General features: G+C 43.0%; 1 long non-coding RNA gene across 1 annotated transcript in view; it reads left to right on the top strand.

Moving 5' to 3' along the window:
• The window catches only part of LOC120538377, a 98,741-nt gene extending 86,537 nt beyond the window's left edge, over nt 1-12,204 (top strand). The window contains exon 4 of the long non-coding RNA XR_005635449.1: nt 10,700-12,204. This is a non-coding gene — a long non-coding RNA (uncharacterized LOC120538377). The remainder of the gene's footprint in view (nt 1-10,699) is intronic.
• Nucleotides 12,205-16,247: the final 4,043 nt, after the last annotated feature.

Below are 16,247 nucleotides of genomic sequence, written 5' to 3'. Positions count from 1 at the left end.
GGAGAAGGGAATTTGTTTGGTTAGTTTATGGCTACAAAATGTTTATTTTTTTTCCCCAACAGTTTCCCAGTCATAGACTTGATGTAGATGATCCCAGTTAGTCGGTGTCAGCTGCAGTGTAGTCCCGTGAACCAGCCAGTCTGGGAGCTGTTCTGTCAAAATCAAACCGGCTGAATTTTGTCTTAAATTGTAGGAGCAGACTCATGAGTGTGTCAAAGTTGAGAACCCAAGAAGGCTCACGCAGAAGTTGTAAAAGAATAATCTTTTAATGATCAATTTACCTTATTTTTGCTTAATTTGAATAGAATGTCACTTTCCCATAGATAATGGAAGATTCCGTCTAACCTGCTCTGAGCTGAAAATGTAATAGAATGTTCTTAATGCTCTGCTGTATTTCTGTCTTTAGACATTGGAATGAGCTCAGATTGATTTAAGATCGCTTGAAAGAAACTTGAACTGTTCAAGGCCTTAGGGGCATATAGTTCTCTGACCAAACATTCATACATACGTACTTGTGTCAAACGTAGGTCCTTGTGTAAGTAATAACAGAGAAAATTTAAGAAATGTAATGTAGACGCTTAATCCTTAAATGGAACATTATGGACGTGAACTCCTTTCTTTTTCTTGTGTGTGTGTTATCGACTTTTATTTTTTGTGTTAACTTTGTTTTTAATTTCAGTACAGCTTTTCAGTTTTTCTTGGTCTGTAGAATCCTTACAACAAGTCATACTAACTGCCGGGAAGCCTTTCTGGTAGCTGAGTTTTGAAACCTTTGAAAACTCTCTGCAAACGCAACTACGGAATTGGCAACAAAGCTTTGCATTATAAAGCACATTTAACACAAGTTCATGTTGACCAAAGTGCTTTACAATAATAAAAAAAAATACTCCGTAAAAACACAGTTCCCAAAGGTAAAAGCAAATACATGTAAATACAGCCAAATAAGTACACTTTGTATCTATTAGTATTTTATTTAACAAGTTTATAAAATAAGCCCATTGCTAGGAGCCAAATGCCAGAGAATAACGTTGTTAATTGTGATTTTAAAACTATTAATCACAGCAGCAGCTCTTATTTCGTATGGCAGAGCATTCCAAAAGCACGGTCACCTGTACGCTTCCAATATGTCCGCAGAACACATAATCATACGTAATCTGAAGACGTGAGTGCTCCGATTGTAAATACGGAGTAAGTAGTTCAATATATGAAGGAGCAGATCCATGCTGTGCTGTAAACCGTATGTTCTTACAATTCATCCTATACTCGGCTGGAAGCCAGTGCAAGGAAGCCAACGCAGGTGAATTACCGTATATACTCACGTATAAGTCTGGTCTTGAAACGAAAAATCAATCATAAAATCAGACCCCGACTTATACGCATGCCCGTTCAAAAATACGACACTTTAATTTAAAAAAAATTTTTTTTTTTTACATCTTCTTGCCTCCTCCAATCTCGCAGCAGTTTCACAGACATATTGAATTTTGTTGCCAATTTCTTTCGCCACTTCAACGACGTTTAATTTGAAACCAGCTTCATATTTTCTTCTGATCGAACGCTCCATCGTAGATAACGGATGCTCTTACGATAAAGGTGTATGAGGGTGTGAGACACAAAAAACACAAATCGGTGTAAACGTCATTCGGAATAGTTCGGGTATTACAAAAGTGGTCACGTAGGCACAATACATAAAGGCAGTATGCTCCGTGGTTACTCTCTCTGAGCTGGGCGTTTAGCATATCGTAATCTCATGGACCGATAGTGTGAGTTTTCCACATTCGACTTATACAATCAACATTATAAAATACCAGACATTATACAGTAAAATCAAGACCCGACTTATCCGCGGGAGAACTTAAATGCGAGTACCTGTATTGTTTTGGTGCCAGTTAACACCATTGCAGACACATTTTAGAACCAATTGGAGGCTGATCACAGATGATCAACAGACACCAACATCAAGAGAATTGTGGTAATGAAGACCAAAGCATGAATAAGCTTTTGCAAGTCATATGTTACAAATGGCTCGACTCTTGCAGTAGCCCTAATTTGAAAAAAGCAGCTCTTTACCACGGCATTCATCCATTTGTCAAATTTACGTTCTGTATCAAAAATTGCACGTAGATTTTTTTTTTTTTTCTTCTTACATGAGACCTAATATATGGAGTCAGTGATCCCAGATTATGTGCAATAACATAAGTCGATGTTGAAGGACCAATATGCTTTGCCTTGAAATGAGACAATGGAAGGAGCTCAGATTGAAATAAGACCGCTTGAAAGTAACTTGAACAGTTCATGTAACCGGAGAAGATTTGCTACCATCCATCATTTTAACTGCTTGATGGCTAGATATTTTTTCCAAAAAACTCAGTTTTGTGAAAAGCACATGATGCACCAATAAATAAATATAAAACATCTTTTGCTGTGTGCTGTGACTCGGGCGGCTCGATGGCCAGCAGGAATGTGTGGCGGGTCAGCTGCCTGGCTGTCTTCGCACGCCGGTGAAGGTCGCATTGTGATGCAATCTGGTTTGTACCTCTTGCCATTGTAAGGTGGCGGACCTCCCGGGCGAACGTGTTCAGCACCATGATCAGCTGATGCTGGGACCTCACTTTTGTTTCCAGTCTTCATCTCCTGATCACTTGCATCAAAATCGGAATCCAATTCAGCCATAATACGTAAAACGTGGTCCACATAGTATTTTGCTTTGTGTATTCGCTTTGGCCTCCCACCAGCTGTTGATGCCATTTTAGAGGTTGTTTGCTCTTCGCAATTCATGCACGTTCAGGGAACTGAGGTCAAATCAACGATCCTACAACATAATAAAGTGTCAAGAAAGTGACAGAGGTCTTTCTGAATTCACTGTATCAGCTTGATTTATGTCCCCTTCTAGGACTTGTTTTGACGCACATCCTTAGCGTAAGGAGGTCAGAATTCAAAGCTGAGCTCCCCTTGAGACATCGAAGGTGGTCTGCAAATTGCACTGCAAGGGTGAAAGCGAGCCTTTAGGACAGGGGACCTTTCTGAAGGAGACCAGCAGTCGTGTAGAGCATTACAAGTATGTTCATAATCTAAATTTAATTGGTTTATTTAGAAATAGCAAAATAATTTGTCTAGCAGCAGATTCTCTTCTGTAGAAGGCAGTCTGGGCCTGGTGATTTACATTCCAAGCCATCCTCCTCCTGGTACAAAAGGTTTCTCCACCATGGCAACAGCAGCTACTCTCCCATGCAGCGCCACGTGCGGCCCTCTAAATTGGCCGATTAATTGCTAATTCCTCCGTGACACCAGGGCACTCAGAGGCTAGTGTGACATTTTGAAATTGTGCTAAGCTCTCCCTGGTGCTTTGCATTTGGCATCCGCACAGCGTGGCCCGCTTGCCAACTTTCTGCTCCAGCAGTTTGGTGACCCATTTCTCATCCTTAGGCCTTGTAATACTCCAGGAGGAAGGCAGAAAAGCTGAATTGAGGCTGTATATCAATTTTTGGGGGGTAAATTCAGTGGTGTTCCTCGCTGGCTACGTTGTGATGAGGAGCCACGGTCCTAACTGGGATTGGACAAAACAGCAGCGCGAATGCTCAGTCAGTGTGCTACACTGTTAAAATGTGTGAGGGACGGCCGGGACTATTACCTGGTTGGGACTCCTCCTCAATAGAAGGACTGAGGGAGATGGCTTATGAAGGGCTCTGTCTCCTCCAAGCTGCTGTTTGGCAGCCCCCTGGGGTGCAACGGTGCCTCAGATTCCTACAGGGCATTATGGGAAATTGATACTTGTCAGCTCAACCCTGTTGGGTTCTAGGGGTGCCGCCAGGCGGTGCTGCAGGAACTGCTCAACCCTTTTATATAGTGCTCCAGGGCCACAATTATGCGACACCGGAAAATACTTCTGGGATTCTGAACATAAGGAGCCACCTGTCTGCATTCAGGGAGCCAGAGTTGGGAGGAAGAGGGATGAAGCCTACCAGGAGAAGTGGAGGCAGATGGAAACAGACAGTTGGACTATACTGTGCTTGGTGCTGCTGGGAAACGGGTGGAAAACGTTTCCACTGAATAAAAGCCTTTCATTTTATTGTACTTATGTGTGTTGTGTTGGTTGGTCACAAATGTTTTATCATTTAGTTCAAGGCGCCACACGACAGTTTATTTATTCTGAATTCCCAGCATTCAAGAAGTCAATGAGTGACTTGAACTCTGTCGAGTTACATTCCGAATATCTGACATTATCTTGTCATAAACGTCTGAAGAGATAAAGAGCAAGAAAATGGTCTTCACATGCAGGTGAATCATAAAAGTGATGTGTGCCATCGCTACCCTGTCTGTGCATGCAGCTATTATCAAACTTAAAATCACAAACTCCGCACAGACGGCACTCAGACCAGGGAGCTCTGTCGAAAAAAACAGTTTGATCACTGATGGTCTGAGCTGAAGCAGCAGCAGTAGTCGAGTGGCCGGGTGACAGACTGGTTTAGTGTTTCTGGTAATATCCCATGCTGACTGTGAGCTCCCTGGTCAGGGTGCCGTCTGTGTGGCGTTTGTGATTTTGAGTTTGATAATGGCTGCATGCACAGACAGGGTAGCGATGGCACACATCACTGTTATGATTCAGCTGCATGTGAAGACCATTTTCTTGGTTTTTTATCTCTTTAGACATTTATGACACGATAATGTCAGATATTCAGAATGTAACTCCTGTCTCCGTCACTATTAACAAAAGTGTCGATGGGCCACTCACAATTTTTACACTTTCTGCCTTTGCTCCTCTTTTAACAATCATGGAGTGCCCCCAGTAAAGATTTATAGATCACTGTGGCTTCACTTTTAACTGTTTTGCTTAATTATGTCCTACAACTGATTTGAAAAATTTTAAATTTTTTCTACTGTCCAAATTGGATTTTGTCAGCCTTGATGATGAGTGTCTTTTTGAATACCGCATTCGGTTAGCTGTGTTCCCTGGCTTCGCCTTTCGAAATTCCCTAAGACAATGGGCTTCGGTTATAGTTTGGTATGGAGTAGGCATCAAATTGAGAAACCCGCTTCAGCCGACAGAAGACATTGCAACATCTCCAGGTTCCATCAGGCTTAGGGACTTATTGTATCTGTCCTTCAGATGTAGCAGAAGTTCAATGTAGTTGAGTACTTTTCTGTATACAACAATTGTAATTTTTTTTACTGGCACTAATACTAATACAGTAGAACCCTGATTATCTGAAGTTCTACATTATCCGAGGCAGACGTGTAAGTGTGACACACTAATTTTCTTTTAATTCAGAAAAGCTTTGCCATGAATACTATACCTTTAACCTTAACTGTGCTGAATGAGCAGTCGACGAGCAGGTGACTGTGGGAATGTGGCCGTGACTTACTCACCTGACCCTTGGCTATTGTCTGTGTGTCGCCAGCGTTGACAGTGTACACATTCTCTACTGTTTCGTTCGCCTAGGATTTTTGTGTTTATACATTTCAAAGCGTGGTGGTGAACTGCAAACTCCTGTTCTCTGCCTCAAAGCAAGCACTATGTGGCATAAGCTAAATGGAGGGGTCCCTTCATCAGTCCTACAGAGCCCATCTCTGACCACTGTGAGTGGTGCACTTCCCTGATCACGTCAGTTTAATCTCCCTCTGTGTCAGCCCCCTCCTTCTCTGAGCAGCGCCCACTACACTCCACCCATCCACAGTGCAAATACCACCCATGCCGACATCTGAGTTGCTGTAGACTTGCACCATGAAGCATCTTAATTTGAAGATTTGTGCGGTGGTGAGCTGTGAACTCAAGTTCAAAGTGTATTTTCCAGTGAATCTCCTGCATTCACCAGTAGCCTGTGCAGCCAATTTAGATTAGATTTTTCCCGATGCCCCATGATGCTTTTTGAGGTCAATGTGATATCACAGAGCTGGAGCAACCCTGTTGGATGGGGATATCACTACACAATCTGCACTACCTGGCCAGTTTGTGTTGCACATACTCAGAACGTTCAAGCATGTGTGCTGTAAGCGACCCCACCTCACACATTTCGTCACCGTTCGACCTGCTTCACACATGCATGAATAAGTTAGGGTGTATACTCACATGCATGATAACACTACACAATTGGTACTCCAACCAAATTTATACCCAGCATTCATTTAAATTAACCTGAAGCATTTTTATTTGAGATGTAGATTAGTTGACCATAATGAGACTTTTATAAAAATTACTGTTTTACATAGGTTCATTGTGCATTGTGCCTTCACTGTGAGATTAAGCATGTTACACTTCTCTCTATGTAGCACAGATCAGGTAGTGACAGGAGCAGCATCTCCCTAGTGTTAAACTCTGATCCATTGCATCACAGGCTTTATGGGTATTTGTCAGTCAGGAGGTGCATGGCGATTATAAAGTACTCAGAGTATTGTGGACTTGAAGTGTCACATTTTTGCCACAATATTTGGTCCAGCAAAGTTGGCAGACACTTCTCTAGCCCTCAGGAATATTTGACAGACAATTGCACCATTATAATCCACTCAACTAGTTTAGTGTCTCCTCCTTTGCCTTAAATTCTTCATCATCATCTTCTTCTTTTGGCTGATCCTATTTAAGAGTCACCACGGCAGATCATAAATCTCCATCTATCTTTGTCTTTTACATCATTTTCTGCCAAGCCAGCTACCTTCATGTCCTTCCACACCCCATTCATGATCCTCCTCTTTGGCCTTTGTCCTTTCCTCTTGCCTTGCGGTTCCAACCTCAACATTGTTTTCCCGATGTACCCCTCATCTCTCTCCTGCATGTGCCCAAACCGTCTCAGTTCAGCTTCTCTTACTTGGTCACCAAAGTGTTTTACCTGTGTTTGTCCTCCTAATATAACTGTTCTTAATCCTGCCTACCCACATGAAAATTGTATCATCTGCAACTCTGCCACTTCCAGCTCTGCCTCCTGTCTTTTCGTCAGTGCCACCGTCTCCAAACCACACAACATAGCGTGTGTCACTACCGTTATACTTCTTCCCTTTCACTCTTGCAGTTTCTCTTCTATCACAAATCACTCCTGCCTCTCTTCTCCACCCAGTCCACCCTGCCTGCACTCTCCATCTCTCTGCTGCACTCTCCATTGTTTTGAACTGTTGAACCCAAGTATTTAGATTCATCTAGCTTTGCCACCTCCACTCCTTGCAGTTGTACCCTTCTACCACATTCACACTCATGTACTCCATGTTTCTCCTACTGACTTTCATTCCCCTTCTCTCCACTGCGTACCTCCACCTCTCCGGGTTAACCTCAACCTTCTGTCTACTCTCACTCCAGATCACAATGTCATCCATGAACATTACATTCCACAGAGACTTGTGTGTCAAGCTGGCCATCACCATTGCAAACCGAAAAGGGCTCCGAGTTGCTCCTTGATGTAATCCACTCTCCCCTTGACCCAGGCTGTCGTTCTTACTGCACCCCTCACCTCAGTCCCACTGTCCTCAGGCATGTCCTGCATCACCCTCACATACTTTTCTGCTACTCCTGACAATTCTGTAACTCCTCCATTGACTTAATAGCATTTTCCCAAAATTCTCAAACATTTCCGCATTTTGCCATATTTAAGGTGACGTAAATTCAGCAGGGTTTACTCCTCACTGCTGCTAATGAAGTGGACTATAACAAGCATGACTAATAAATACAATACTGGATGTCGGTACCTATCAAATCCAGTAACGCTCTCTCAGCTTGTGACATGGCCACCATCTCTGAGGAGTTGAAATGCTCTCGCATGTGTTAATTTATCTAAACCTGTGTACACAGAGACAGTTCGACTGGTGAGAGTAGAGCTGTGTCCATGATTTTTACTATTATTCTCTTTTTCCTGTGTGTATTTGTTTTCTTATGAGCGCTGCCAGTTTGTGTATTTGTTTCTATGGGGGCCACCATTTTGGAGCTCTTGGGTGCTGTTCCGCATGGTTAGTGGGCATGGCCATCGGCCAGGCTGTAGGGTTGCCATGAGTTGGTGGGGTGCCCCTAATCACCCCCATTATTCCCCACTCTTTGATATCCCATATGGCTACCAGTGTGCAGTGCACTTTAATCTTCAAGAGGACTTTTTTGATTGAATCGATGAATCATGGGAGTTTTTACCCACCATTGCCCAGGTGTGTAGTGTTCACTTGAGCCCAGCCCTGCATATCAGAGACATGTCCTATATGACCTCACGGCATGATTGATATAAATGATGAAGGAGCTGAATTTTATATCTTAAAGGAAAGGCCTTACTGAGACACAAGCACTTGAGGGATTCCAGTAACTAAAAATTAATTTAGATGAAGGTTCCTGCATTGACTGAGACTTCACCCTTGAAAGATTCTAAAGAACGAAATAACAAATTTAACAGACGGATAAGTCATTCTGGTCACAGAGACTTCTCTATTTTAAATCTGTGCCACACTTTATCGACAAATCTGTCCGAAGGGATGCACGATTTGTTCCGTTGAACTCTTTAATAGCCAAAGTACTCTTGGGAAGTGAAAGTGATAAAGCGAGCACAAAGAAAGGAGGAAGATAATATAATGTGTAATAAGCCGCCTGTGCGGAAGTTAAAAAGAAACAAGAAGTGAGTTACAAAGGCTATTGACGAAAGGGACACATGAATAAGTAGAAGATTGGGAACAGACCCGTCTGAAAAGGGAAAATGAAATTATTCTGAACACGACGAAGGCTGTGCAGAGTGTAACGCCGGGTCAGAATCCAGTTGGGGAGTTCACAGTCGCACCCTAACTAAACAGACGTGTTTAATCATCGAGTCTTTATTTTGTGAAGCACACTTTAAAAGCCGACAAGATTACATTGCGGAGCAAAAATAAAGAACCCCATGTCTTTTGAGGGGTTGCTAATACAAAATGAATCTTGTTCAGAATTGACAGCATACATGCGTGGAATGTCCTCTCCCACCCTTAAGATGTGTGTGAGTTTTATTGCAGAATCGCACCACAGTCTGTCCCTACAAGGAGCTGCGTATGAGGGCCTCTGCGCAGAACTGGACTTGCACAACAAAACGGCGAGTCCGTGTCAGCTCAGTTGGTAACTAGTCTGTATGCATGGTGGTGCCTTGCTGTGTCCTGGGTTCAAATTCTGCACCTACAGTTGTGCTTGAAAGTTTGTGAACCCTTTAGAATTTTCTATATTTCTGCATAAATATGACCTAAAACATCATCAGATATTCACTTAAGTCCTAAAAGCAGATAAAGAGAAACCAGTTAAACAAATGAGACACAAATATTATACTTGGTCATTTATTTATTGAGTATGTGAACCTCACAGATTAGCAATTAGTTTGAAGGTGAAATTCGAGTCCGGTGTTTTCAATCAATGGATGCCAATCAAGTGTGAGTGGGCACCCTGTGTTATTTAAAGAACAGGATCTATCAAAGTCTGCTCTTCACAACATGTTTGTGGAAGTGTATCATGACACGAATAAAGGAGACTTCTGAGGACCTCATAAAAAGAGTTGTTGATGCTCATCAGGCTGGAAAAGGTTACAAAACCATCTCTAAAGAGTTTGGACTCCACCAATCCACAGTCAGGCAGATTGTGTACAAATGGAGGAAATTCAAGACCATTGTTACCTTCCCCAGGAGTGGTCGACCAGCAAAGATCACTCCAAGAGCAAGGCGTGTAATAGACGGCGAGGTCACAAAGGACCCCAGGGTAACTTCTAAGGAACTGAAGGCCTCTCTCACATTGGTTAATATTCATGTTCATGAGTCCATCATCAGGAGAACACTGAACAACAATGGTGTGCATGGCAGGGTTGCAAGGAGAAAGCCACTGCTCTCAAAAAAAAATTGCTGCTCGTCTGCAGTTTGCTAAAGATCACGTGGACAAACCAGAAGGCTATTGGAAGAATGTTTTGTGGACGGATGAGACCAAAATAGAACTTTTTGGTTTAAATGAAAAGCGTTATGTTTGGAGAAAGGAAAACACTAAATTCCAGCATAAGAACCTTATCTCATCTGTGAAACATGGTGGTGGTAGTATCATGATTTGGGCCTGTTTTGCTGCATCTGGGCCAGGACGGCTTGTCTTCATTGATGGAACAATGAATTCTGAATTATATCAGAGAAATCTAAAGGAAAATGTCAGGACATCTGTCCATGAACTTAATCTCAAGAGAAGGTGGGTCATGCAGCAAGACAACGACCCTAAGCACACAAGTCGTTCTACCAAAGAATGGTTAAAGAAGAATAAAGTGAATGTTTTGGAATGGCCAAGTCAAAGTCCTGACCTTAATCCAATCGAAATGTTGTGGAAGGACCTGAAGCGAGCAGTTCATGTGAGGAAACCCACCAACATCCCAGAGCTGAAGCTGTTCTTGGAATTCCTCCAAGCTGGTGTGCAGGAATGATCAAAAGTTACTGGAAATGTTTAATTACAGTTATTGGTGCAAAGAGGGTCATACCAGGTACCAAAAGCAAAGGTTCACATACTTTTGCCACTCACAAATATGTAATATTCAATAATTTTCCTTAATAAATAAATGACCAAGTATAATATTTTTGTCTCATTTATTTAACTGGTTTCTCTTGATCTACTTTTAGGACTTGAGTGTAAATCTGATGATGTTTTAGGTCGTATTTATGCAGAAATATAGAAAATTCTAAAGGGTTTGCAAACTTTCAAGCACAACTGTACTCTCTATTTGGAGTGCCTGCTTTTCTCATAGCTGCCAATTTTATTTTTCAGCCTTGTAGGAAAAGAGACAAAGAAGCATAAAGGTTTGGAGTACCAAATGGCGAACCCCGTATAACTGTTGGGAAAAACAAAAAAACGAAGAAAACCGGGTAATGACTTTGTAGACACGAGTCCAATTGCAACGGCTCTAAGATTGTGGAACATCCGGTTTTTGAGGACTTCCTGGAGGAAGAGGCAGGTCCAGGTGGACGGACACAGGAAGTGACATCAGTGGTGGCGATGCCATCAATCTTCCAGTCTGAAGTCCGAGAAAGAGAATAGACATCAGTCCACAGTGCCAGCCCCCCTGGAGTGGCAGGATATTACCTTTACCAGAAGCTTTAAGTTGTCCTCACTGCGCATGCGTGTGGCTCCCTGCATCCCACAGCGGTGTTGTTAACAAAAGAGGAGATACAACACAGTGGTAAACAGGCCCCTGTCTCAAATTAGTTTGAAACGTGTTGCTGGCATCCGGTTCAAAATGAGCATATACTGTACCTTCCATAAAACAATATCAGTTCTCAGGTTTAATGTGTGATGTGTTGATTTTGTGGGAGAATAACGGGAACCATTAAGGGGTAACATGGCTTTTTGTAAATGAAGTGTTCTGAATGCAGTACACGTTGAAAAGAGTAGCAGGAAGAGACTGCTGAAATGGGTAAGTAAAGAGACAGAGCGTTCTGTCATGGTGGCTTAAGAAATTGGCTGATGTCATGTGCCCAGGAAGACTTGCCAGTTGTCATGTACCCACTGCAAAAGAAATTGTTGAAGAATGGTTTGAGAAACATGACAAGACGTTAGATGCGTGCGTGTGTGTGTGTGTGTGTTTAATAAAAGTGCTAACTGTACCTTGTCACCTCTCACTTCTATACATTCACTTTGCTGCTCCTCTGCCATTGTAGCTGCTCTGCTGTACACTTACAATGTTTGTAATAGTGACAGTCATGTGACCCACCAGTGAACGGACCACCCCCCTCTAACCCCCAACCTGAACCCACCAATCCGTGGCTTGGGCCCAACTTCCAAGTGTATAGACGGTGGCAGGCTGACAGATGGACACTGAAGGGGTCTCTGGGGTGGGTAGATCCTCTCATCTCTACAGACTTATGCTTTGGCATTTGTGACAAATTCACACTTACTTGCCTTCTAAAACCTTTTTGTTCAGATAAGTGAGCTTTTCGCTTGATTTCCCTGATGCCCTTTAGAAACACTCCCCAAAGGCCATTTTCCACAGTTGCGGTGCTCATCAAGAGGTCATTTAACCAACTGCTAATCAATACAATGGCAAAAAGATCTGCTGAGCGTCTCCTTAAATGACTTTGTTACGCCTGTGACGGTCATCGGTTTTCATTCTGGCCGGAATCTCAAATACGAGGGACGTTCAAAACGTTTCCTCACTTTTATATTTTCGTTTGGAAATGGTGAAGGAGGGAGCAGCAGTGATTGGTCGTGTTTGAGAGAACATTAGAACACTCCAGACGAGAACAGGCCATTCAGCCCAACAAAGCTCGCCAGTCCTATCGACTTATTTCTTCCATAAAAACATCAAGTCGAGTTTTGAAAGTCCCTAAAGTCTTACTGTCTACCACACTACTTGGTCACTTATTCCAAGTGTCCATCATTCTTTGCGTAAAGAAAAACTTCCTAATGTTTGTGCGAAATTTACCCTTAAGTTTCCAACTGTGTCCCCGTGTTCTTGATGAACTCATTTTAAAATCGCGGTCTCGATCCACTGGACTAACTCCCTTCATAATTTTAAACACTTCAGTCAGGTCACCTCTTAATCTTCTTTTGTTTAAACTGTAAAGGCTCAGCTCTTTTAATCTTTCCTCCTAACTCATCCCCTGTAGCTCCTGAATCAGCCTCGTTGCTCTTCTCTGGACCTTTTCTTGTGCTGTTATGTCCTTTTAGTAGGCTGGAGACCAAAACTGCACACAGGACTCCAGATGAGGCCTCACCAGTGTGTTATAAAGTTTGAGCAGAAGCTCCTGTGACTTGTACTCCACACATCAAGGCGCTATATAACCTGACATTCTGTTAGCCTTCTTAATGGCCTCTGAACACTGTCGGGAAGTCAATAGCTTGGAGTCCACTATGACTCCTAAATCCACAGGACTCCAGACGAGGCCTCACCAGTGTGTTATAAAGCTTGAACATGCAAGAGAGAGTGTCAGGTGACTATGTGGAAAAGCAATGTCATTTGTTTTTGAAATTCTTAATAGAGTAAAAAAGAAAAAGAAAAAGTGTGGTATTTTTTTGAACGTATTAAATGAAAATCTTATCATACACTGTTGGGTCCATAAATATGTGCTGTGCACCTCCACAATGGATTTGAAACAAAGCAGTTAAGATGTGACTGAAGTGCAGTTTTAATTTAAGGCGTTTAACAAAAGTGTTGTATGAGCTGCTTAGAAACGACAGCCATTTTTATACTTGGTCTCCTCGTATTCAGGGGCTCAGAACTGTTTGGTCATTATAGTTCTGATTATATACTCAGCAAAAAAGAAACGTCCTTTGACTTTCAACTGTTTTAACTTTCAGTAAACTTAATGTGTAAATATTTGTATGAACACTAAAGGAGTCAACACCATAAGACATAAACTAAAAATGTTTAACAATGTGTCCCTGAATAAAGGGAGGCTCAAAATCAAAAGTACCAGTCAGTATGTGGTGTGGCCACCAGCTGCTTGAAGTACTGCAGTGCATCTCCTCCTCATGGACTGGACCAGATTTGTCAGTTCTTGCTGTGAGATGTTACCCCACTCTTCCACCAAGGCACCTGCAAGTTCCTGGACATTTCTGGGGAATGGCCCTAGCCCTCACCCTGCGATCCAACAGGTCCCAGGCGTGCTCAATTCCTTGACGATAAACACAAATCCGTCCATCACCCCTGGTGAGACAAAACCGTGACTCATCAGTGAAGAGCACTTTTTGCCACTCCTGTCTGGTCCAGCGAAGGTGGGTTTGTGCCCATAGGCGGCGTTGTTGCTGGTGATGTCTGGTAAGGACCTGCCTTACAACAGGCCTACAAGCCCTCAGTCCAGCCTCTCTTAGCCTATTGCGGACAGTCTGAGCACTGATGGAGGGATTGTGTGTTCCTGGTGTGACTCGGGCCGTTGTTGTGGCCATCCTGTACCTGTCACGCAGGTGTGATATTCGGATGTACCGATCCTGTGCAGGTGTTGTTACGTGGTCTTCCACTGCGAGGATGATCAGCTGTCCTTCCTGTCTCCCTGTAGCGCTGTCTTAGGCGTCTCACAGTGCGGACATGGCAATTTATTGCCCTAGCCACATCAGCAGTCCTCATGCCTCCCTGCAGCATGCCTAATGCACGTTCACGCAGATGAGCAGGGACCCTGGGCATCTTTCACAGTCGGTAGACAAGTCTCTTTAGTGTCCTGCGTTTTTAGAACTGTGACCTTAAATGCCTACTTTCTGTAAGCTGTTAAGGTCTTAACGACTATTCCACAGGTGCATGTTAATTAATTGATTATGGTTAATTGAACATGCATGGAAAACATTGTTTAAACCCTTTACAATGAAGATCTGTCAAGTTAGTTGGATTTTTAAAACATTATTGTTGAAATACACAGTCCTGAAAAAGGGACGTTTCTTTTTTTGCCGAGTATATTAGTTTGGCCATTTTCAGTATTTGGTTGCAAATCCTTTGTAGTCAATGACTGCCTGAAGTCTGAACCCATGGCCTTCTCCACCCTACTGATGCCTCGCCAGGCCTTTACTTCAGTCGGTGCTTGGTCGTTGGACTTTCTGCCATCAGTTTTGCCTTCAGCAAGTGAAATGCATGTCCAGTTGGGTTGAGGGCAGTTGATTGACTTGGCCGTTGAAGAAAACGCCACTTCTTTGCCTTGAAAAGCACTTGGTTTGCTTTCACAGTACATTTTGGCTCATTGTCCATTTGTACTGTGATGTGTCGTCCATTCAGTTTCGGAGCATTTGGCTGAATCTGAGCAGATCGTACAGGCCTCGCCACTTCAGAATTCATCCTGCTACTTCTGCTATCTTCAGTAAACTCCAGTGACCCTCTCCCATTGTCGGCCATGCTTGATTATGTCATAACACGGCCTCCACCATGTTGTACAGATGATGTGGTATTCATCGGATCATGAGCTGTTCATTTTCTTCTCTAGGCATCATTCTGGCACATAGTGATCTTCGTTTTCTTTGTCCAAAGGACACTGTTCCAACACTGGACTTCTTCTTTAAAAATATTTTCTGTCAAAGTCTAATCTGTCCTTCCTGTGCTTGAGGTTTACCAGTAGTTTGCACCTTGTGGCAAACCCTCCGTCTTTACTTTCATGAAGTCTTCTCTTGATTGCAGACTTTGACAGTGATGGGCCGAACTCCCAAGACAAAATGTTGTGAATTGTCTTCTCTTCATCAACGACAGATTTCTGTAATCACCCAGCACACTTGTCTTTCATGGTCGTCCAGGCCTTCTGGTGTTGCTGAGCTCACCAGCGTGTTCCTACTTTTTAAGGATTGATTTGACCCTCCCGCTGGTACTGCGATCTCTCGGGATGGGCTTGTTTTGTTTTCTTTGCCTAACGATGGCCTGTTTTTAATTGAATGGACAGCTCTGTGGACCCCGTATTGAGAGTTCCCAGCGACCGCTTCCAGATGCAAGTTCCACACTTGGAATCAACTCCAAACCTTCTGCTTGCTTAACTCTTTTTCAGGGCTGATGTCGACTTTTGTCAAAAGAAGGGGTTGACGGTGGTAATTAAATGGTGACCAAACCCGCTGTTCTGTTTTAGTTGGACTCTCTTTTCTAGAAAGAATGTTAGCTTCATTGGTTTCACTAAGATTCCCAGTGTTCACATGAGTAGCGAGGAGCAAACATGGCATCAACATCTGACGAGAGATCAAGGCGAACGCGTAAAGAAAAATAGTCTGTGGATGACGCTTTACTTATTATTTGTGTAATTGAATTGGACTTTGACGTTTCAGACTGCACTTTTGATACAAGTGATTGAAAATGAATGTGAGGTACCACCAGCATGAGCGGATTGTGGTGCTGAACGGGTTTGTGTAGCTGATGTGCCTGTGGCAGTGCTCGCCTCGGAGGACAGCCACTTACAGTGACAAGAAGTACAAACCAGATTGTCATGTACTGTGACCGCGATAGCTGCTGCCACCCCTGAATATTGCAAAGACAGCCTGGCAGGCAGCTTGCCAGACATTTCTGGTGAACTGGCGGCCACGGCACACAGCAACTGACATTGTATGTTGATTTCTGTGGGAAACTGTTGCTTTCAATACTTTTCAGAGAACTGTGTTTTTTGGAAAAAGTTATTCAGCCCTCAAAGAGTTAATAGTTAATGAAATAATGAGGGACCCGCTGACATCTGGCTATGGAAGAGCTTGTCAGTCAGTTGTCCAAATACATTTGAGCCCTTCAAACTGGGGGCCCATGTATAAAAATGGCTCATTCTGTGTTTCTGTCAAACCCTTTGAATTCGAGCTGAAAGCCTTCACTTCCATCATGTAATTATTTCTTCATTACAGTTCCATTGTGCTGGTGTACGGAGCCAAAATGATG

This window comes from Polypterus senegalus, chromosome 10 (genome assembly GCF_016835505.1).
Source record: "Polypterus senegalus isolate Bchr_013 chromosome 10, ASM1683550v1, whole genome shotgun sequence".
Lineage (NCBI taxonomy): Eukaryota > Metazoa > Chordata > Cladistia > Polypteriformes > Polypteridae > Polypterus > Polypterus senegalus.
Note: the sequence above shows the minus strand (reverse complement) of the source record. Positions and strands in the feature narration are given on the sequence as shown.